Source organism: Vombatus ursinus, unplaced genomic scaffold (genome assembly GCF_900497805.2).
Source record: "Vombatus ursinus unplaced genomic scaffold, bare-nosed wombat genome assembly UNPS02014863.1, whole genome shotgun sequence".
NCBI classification, from domain to species: Eukaryota; Metazoa; Chordata; class Mammalia; order Diprotodontia; family Vombatidae; genus Vombatus; species Vombatus ursinus.
Genome location: NW_020954641.1, coordinates 6,750,257 through 6,758,257, shown reverse-complemented (window position 1 = coordinate 6,758,257; position 8,001 = coordinate 6,750,257). Strand labels below are relative to the sequence as shown.

General features: G+C 35.1%; 1 pseudogene; it reads right to left on the bottom strand.

The window, feature by feature from the left end:
* Positions 1-2,393: 2,393 nt before the first annotated feature.
* Positions 2,394-2,884, bottom strand: LOC114027628 (annotated as a pseudogene).
* Between the last annotated feature and the right edge of the window lie 5,117 nt (positions 2,885-8,001).

Below are 8,001 nucleotides of genomic sequence, written 5' to 3'. Positions count from 1 at the left end.
ACAGAGACAGATAGAGACAGAGAGAGAGGCAGAGACAGAGAGAGAGACACAGAGAGAGGAGAGACAGAGACAGGCAGAGAGGCAGAGAGAGAGGAGAGACAGACAGAGACAGACAGAGACAGGCAGAGAGAGAGACAGAGAGAGGCATAGAGAGAGACAGACAGAGAGACAGAGACAGAGAGACAAGAGACAGAGAGACAGACAAAGACAGACAGACAGAGGGGAGAGGGAGAGACAGATAGACAAACTGCAAGAGAGACAGAGAGAGAGATGCCTTTTAAAGCCCAGTAATTTCTTTTCTGCTGTCACTTACTACTCACGTGACCTCAGGCAAGCCAGTTAACAAGTGTTTATTAAGTACGTACTGTGTGCCAGGCACTGTGCTCTCACTTAATCTTTCTGGGCCCTAGTTTCCTTACGTGTAAAACGAGGCCTTTGGCTAGATGACCTCTGAGGTTCTTTCCAGCTAGAAAGCTCAGATGGTAGGACTTTGAGCTTCTCAGAATTCTACTGCAAGGCCTCTCTCTGCTTCCCAAATGTCTGCAAGGTTTTCCTGGACTCCTGTGTTACAGATGCTAGTCAACCCAAGCCACCAATATGAACATGTGCCGTTAAGTATGTTCAGTTTTCTTGAGCAGCCAGATGGTCGTTGGAACTTTGTTGATACGACGATGGTAGGAGCAGGAGAGCGGGAAATGGTCTCAGAGGAGATCTCAGAGTTGAAAATACCTGAGTTCTTAATGCACTCTTAAGAGGATGATGCCCTTCAAAAGGTAGAGGATGCAATCTGGAACACTTCTGTTTTAAAGCCTGGGAACATTAAAAAGACCACAATGGAGTAAGTGGGAGCTAATTGCTTGCTCAGGCTCACTAGTCAAAGCACCTGTGGCCCAACCTCTGTTTGACTCCTGTTGGTTTTTTCCCTGGGCCACAAGTCCCGCTGGCTTCTGCATGAAAGGGCCGAGCACGGAATGAATTCCAGCATCTTGATTTCAGCCACAGATTGGAACAGCTGCACGGAATAGGCCGGCTTGCTCAGCGAGTGAAAGACTGACCATCTGGATCTGGGGAAAATGATTAGCTTTTGAAAAAAAATATTGCTATGATTATACCAGGTTTTTTTGGCTTTGAAGATAATTCCTGAAGGACCAAAGGGTTAATTTCCTTGAGGGGAAACCCTTTCAGATTTTAAAAGCCATCAGTTGAGGGAAAGGGCTACTATCTCTAGCCTTCTTTATAAACATTATTAAGGAGGGACCTGGTTTTGTTTTTAACAGGTTGCTCCTCTCCATGAACTTTATAAAAGGAGGAAAATGTCAAGTTAAACAGATGTCAGAACATCCTACTTTTTTTTTAAACAATATAAATAAGGCTGATTGAGGTAGGGTTCTCTGATGCATCAATGTATCTCTGATCTCCTATGTATAGAATAATAAAATGTCAAAGCCAGAAGGGACCTAATTTTCTTTTCTTTTCATTCCTTTTTTTTGGTAATAAGCCACAAGTTTTATTGCAATGTGGCCAGTTTTGTGGGGGTGGGGAGTTTGATCTCAAAAACAATGTTCCATTTAAGGGTCTTTTCTTACAGAAATTGCCATTGTAATTACATCATTCAAAATATCTTTAGTGCTGCAAGACTCACTTAAACACTTAACTCCTACTACTGTTCCGTAGTATACAGTCAATGGAAAATAAAAAGGCGTTAACAACTACTTCATTTGGGAAGATATGTAGATAACAGGAATGAACACTGAGGTACTACAATAATTTGATAGTTATGACAACTTAATTGGCATTCCTTTTTGAGGGGGACAACTTAATTACATAAAAGTACTTTCAGTGCATAGTTACACGTATAAAAACACGTAAATATGTGTGTATCTATATGTGTGTGTATATGCATATATGTGTGTATATGTATATGTGTGTATGCATACACATATATGCTGCCATGACACAATGAGAGCATTGAAGGCAGGTTAGGTGTACAATGCACAAAAACTTTAGGAACTGCGGTCAAGTACACCTCTAAGGAATATTGAATGAAATTTAGCATCTGACCAGTGGATCCTGTTTTCAAGGCAATCAGTTAGCTAATCCTTTGCAGTTTTCTAAGCTATTCATATTGACTAACATATTGATCTTAGCTCTGCAGGGGGTGCATGAGATGCCATTTGTTTTGGCTAAAATGTGATGTGAAGGCATTCCTCGTGTCCTACATATAAGTACCAGGATGAAAGAATCTAATGGCAATCACTGGTAGGCTGCTTACATTACTGACTTCTCCTTTATGTTTTCTGGGAAGGTATGGTAAGGGACAAAAACTTAACACTATTCCAACTGATGGAGCTGCAGACATGGAAGCTGCTTCTGGATGGCATGTCACTATCATTTTATAAAGGTCTTCCTTCAAGTGAAACAACTACATTGCCTCTCAATTTCTCCCCAGGCATTTGAACAAGCCTTAATGTCATCCAAACCATTTACTTGCCACCTGTGTTTAATACCTGTAAGTTTTTTTTTAGTGGCGTCTTTGGAACTAGCATAAATTATCTTGTTTTTTAAAGATATACTTTTGGGAACCCAGAATATAAAAACTAGGTCTTCTTTCTTAGACTCTTTTGTCTCATTTGTGGCATCATATGAAGCATATCAGCATTCAGAGGCAGTAACTTCACAAAAGATGTGTAGGGGTCTTCTACGGTATCACCAATGTCAGCCACCAAGATCTGCTTTGCTTCTTCTACAGTTATATGGTTTTTTTGTCATTAAACAGAAGAGAACTGCTTTCTTTTTTTTTTAATCTCCTCTCGTGTAGAAGATTTACTTTCATGTCATTAGAAATTTTGATTACTTCATCATTCACAGTTACTCCAGAAGCCATGGTTCCCAGGATGGTGAAGGCTGCAGCAGCAAATCCTCACTCAGTGGCACTGGGGAGAGGAGGAGGAGAGAGGAGAGAGGAGAAGAGGAGAAGCAGCAGGAGGAGGAGCAGAGGGAGACCTCATTTTCTAGAGGAGAGAACAGAGGCCCAGAGAGGAGAAGTGACTTGCCTATACAATAACTTAGTGACTGATCTGGGACTGGAATAAGTCTTCTGACTCCTCTTTTCACTCTCTCATGGGAAAATGATCTCAGAAAAGTTGTGGAGCCAAAATGAATGGAGTGATGAGGATAAAAAAGGGATGAGGGGAGAAGGGTTGGAGCCAATTTAAGACCTAGAGAAAAAAGGAGCAGAAGTCACAAAGATGAACAAAGAAGCCCATCAAACGTTTGAGGTTTTAGTTGATGCAGCTACTGTAGTTTTTGAGAAAATGGAGGCTTGACTTGCCACCACCCTAGTATAGGATCTCAGTCCTACTCATTTCACCTGGTACATGTCCCCACCACCACTTATCTGAACAATTATGAATTCTCTTCTGATGACATCTTTTTGACTCTTCTCTCTCCACCTTTCAACCTGTCCTTCCTATATTGAAAGACATTATTACAAGTAGATCTAAGCATCTCACTCTGTTAAAAACAAACAAACCAACAAAACTCCTTCAGGGGCTCCATATCTACCACTAAGTCAAGGTCAGATTCCTTGTCCTGGAATTTAAAATGCTCCATAATTTGGAATCAACTTAACTTTCCTTTGTTTATCCTTCTTCATGTTCTCCAACCAAACTGGACTATTTTTTCTTTCTTCAAATACAACTGGCTTCTTCACACCTTCAAGGCTTTGCTCATGTTCCCTATTCCTGGGATGTCCTTTGTGCCCCTTTATTTCTTTTTTACATTTAAAAATTTTTTTAATTAAATTTATTTATTTTATCCTGAACTTAATAAATAAAACAAGAATTTCAATAACAAAGTGAGATAGAAAAACAGGATTGCACCTGAAATTGCAGATCTATAATGTACAACTTATTATTCTTTTCAAATATACAACAAAGTTATCATGTCACTTTCTTTTTTTTCCTTTCCCCCCACCCCAAACTTTGAGATGGCTACCATTAGACACAAATCTGTATGTGCATATATATACTTACATGCACATACATATATGTACGTACACATGTATAAATATACATGCATATATGCCAGTTCTTTTTCTGGATTCAAACAGCATCTTCGTTCATAGGATCTTTGAGGTTAATTTGGGTATTTATAATAGTCAGAATGACTTGATTGCTCAAAGTTGTTCTTAAAACAATAGTGCTGTTACTATATACAATGTTCTCTTAGTTCTGCTCATTTCGCTCTTTATTATTTCATACAGGTTTCTCCATGCTTTTCTAAAATCATTGAGCTCATCATTTCTTTTTTTTTTTTAATTTTTAGGCAACTGGGGTTAAGTGACTTGCCCAGGGTCACACAGCCAGTAAGTGTCAAGTGTTTGGTTTGAGGCCGGATTTGAACTCAGGTCCATCTTGACTCCAGACCCGGTGCTCTATCCATTGCGCCACTTAGCTGCCCCGAGCTTATCATTTTTTATAGCAGAATAATATTCCATCATGAACATATACTACGATTTGTTAGTCATTTCCCAATTGGTGGGCACCCCCACAATTTCTATTTCTTTGCCCCCATAAAAAGAGCTGCTATAAATATTTTAAAACATACAGGTTCTTTTCCATTTTCCCTAATCATCTTGGGAAACAGACCTAGTAGTGATATTGTTGGGTCAAAGGGAATAAGCAGTTTGATAACTCTTTGGGCATAATTCCAAATCTCTCTCCAAAATGATTGGATCAGTTCACAGATCCATCAACAATAAATTAAGGTTCCAATTTTTTTAAATCCCCTCCAACATTTGTCACTTTCTCCTTCTATCATTTTAGCCAATCTAACAGGTGTAAAATGACTGTCTCAAGGTTGTTTTAATTTGCATTTCTCTAATCAATAATGATTTAAAACATTTTTTCATATGACTGTAAATTTTTTGATTTCTTCATCAGAGAACAGCCTGTTCATATCCTTTGACCATTTATCAATTGGGGAATGACTCACATTCTTATTGATTTGACAAAGTTCTGTATATATTTAAGATATGAGGCCTTTATCTGAGGAACTGTCTATAAATTTTTTCTCCCAGTTTTCTGCTTTCCTTCTGACCTTGGCTACCTGTTTCATTTGTACAAAACCTGTCTAATTTAATGTAATGAAAATTATCCATTTTATATCTCACAATACTTTCTATCTCTTATTTGTTCATAAATTGTTCACCTATCTATAAATCTGATAGATAATATGTTCCATGTTCTTCTAATTTCTTTGTAGTATCTCTCTTTATATCTAGGTCATGTATCCATTTTGACCTTGTCTTGATAAATGGTATAAGATATTGGTATGTGCCCAATTTTTGCCAGTCTGCTTTCTAGCTTTCCCAACAATTTTTACCAAATAACGAATTCTTATCCCCAAAATTTAAGTCTTTACACTTGTCAAACACTGGGTAACTATATTTGTTTGCTGCTGTAGATTGTATGACTACTCTCTTCCACTGATCTATCTTTCTGTTTCTTAGCCAGTACCAGATAGTTTTGATAATTACCGCCTTATAATATGGTTTTAAGATTTGGTATTGCTAAACTTCTTTCCTTTACATTTTTTCCCCATTAGTTCCTTTGATATTCTTAACCTTTTGTTCTTCCAAATGAATTTTGTTATTATTTTTTCTAGCTCCATAGAATAATTTTTTGGTAACTTAATTGGGATGACATTGAATATATGAATTAATTTTGGTAAAATTGTCATTTTTATTATATTGGTCTTGCCTACCCATGGACATGAATATTTCTCCATTTATTTAAATCTGATTTTATTTGTGTACAAAGTTTTTTTTTGTGATTTTATTCATAGGATCCTGGGTTTGTTTTGGTAGGTATGTTGCCAGATATTTTATACTGTCTAGAGTTATTTTAAATGGACTATCTCTAGCTATCTCTTTCTGCAAGATCCTGTTAGCAATATATAGGAATGCTGATGATTTATGTGGGTTTACTTTATGTCCTGTTACTTTACTGAAATTATTCATTATTTCAATTAACTTTTTAGTTGAGTCTTTAGGATTTTCCAAGTACATGATCATATCATCTGCAAAAAGAGATAGTTTTATTACCTCATTCCCTATTCTGATTCCTTCGATTTATTTTCCTTCTCTTATTGCTATTGCTAGAATTTCCAATACAATATTGAATAATATTGGTGATGGTGGGCATCCTTGTTTCACACCTGATCTTAGTGGAAAGCCTTCTAGCTTATCTCATTACAAATAATACTTGCTAATGGTTTTAGGTAAATGCTTCTTATCAATTTAAGGAAAAATCCATTTATGCCTATGCTTTCAAGTGTTTTTAATAGAAATGAGTTGTACTTTATCAAATGCTTTTTCTGCATCTATTGATATTATCTTATGATTTTTGTTACTTTTATTATTGATATAATCAATTATGTTAATAATAGTTTTCCTTATGTTAAACCATCCCTGCATTCCTAGTATGAATCCCACTTGGTCATAATGTATAATCTTTGTAATATATTGTTATAATCTTTTAGAGTATTTTATTTAGGATTTTTGCAACCATATTCATTAATGAAATTTATCTATATTTTCTTTCTCTGTTTTTACTTTTTTCTAGCTTAAGTATTAGTATCATATTGTTTCATAAAAGGAGTTTGGTAGGACCCCTTCTTTACCTATTATTCCAAATAATTTATTTAATATTGGAATTACTTGGTCTTTAAATGTTTGATAGAATTCACTTGTAAATCCATCTGGTCCTGGTGCTTTTTTCTTAGGAAGCTCTTTAATGGCCTGTTCAATTTCTTTTTCTAAAACAGGCCTACTTAGATATTCTGTTTCCTCTTCTGCTAATCTGAGCAGTTGGTATCTTAGTAAATATTCTTTCATTTCACTTATGTTGTTAAATTTATTGGCATATAATTGGGCAAAATAAATCCTTATAATTGCTTTGACTTCATCTTCTTTAGTGGTATATTCATCCTTATCATTTTTGATACTAGTAATTTGGTTTTCTTCTCTCTTTTTAAAATCATATTAACCAATAGTTTATCTGCTTTTTTTTTCATAATACCAACTCCTAGTTTTATTTATTAATTCAATGGCTTTCTTACACTCAATTTTATTAATTTCACCTTTAATTTTTTAGGATTTCCAATTTAGTGTTTAATTGGGGATTTTTAATTTGTTCTTTTTCTAGTTGTTTTTTTTAATCGCATACTCAGTTCATCGGTATGCTCTTTCTCTTTTTTTTTTATTGATAGAAGCACATGGTGATATAAATTTTCCTCTGATTAATGCTTTTGCTATATCCAATAGATTTTGATATGTGTTGTTACATTATTGTCATTTTCTTTAATGAAATTACTGATTGTTTCTATTATTTGTCTTTTAACTCATATATTCTTTAAGATTAGGTTGTTCAGTCTCTAATTAGTATTTTCTGTTTCTATGGTCCCTTATTAAATATAATTTTTATTGCATTGTGGTCTGTAAAGGGGAAACATTTAATATTTCTGCTTTTAGCTATAAAATTTTTGTGCCCTAGTATATATGGTCACTCTTTGTAAGGGTACCACATACCACTGAGAAAAAAGTGTATTCCTTTCTCAGTTCTCTCCAGATATCTATCATATCTAGCTTATCTAAAATTCTATATACTTCCCTAACTTCTTTCTTATTTTTTTTGTTAGATTTGTCTAATTCTGAGAGGGGAAGATTAAAGTTCCCTGCTATTATAGTACTACTATCTATTTCCACCTATAAATCATTTAACTTTTCTTTTAAAAATTTAGATGCTGTGGTATTTGGTACATATAAGTTTAGTATTGATATTGCTTCATTATCCTGGGATTGCTTTCAGGTGGTGATTGGTGGATTTTTTCTATTTCTTCTTCCCCCTCTTATTCTAAAACTTTAGGGCAATTTTCTTTATTTCTTGTAATATTGTATTAAGATTCTTTTTTTGATCATAGCTTTCAGGTAGTCTGATA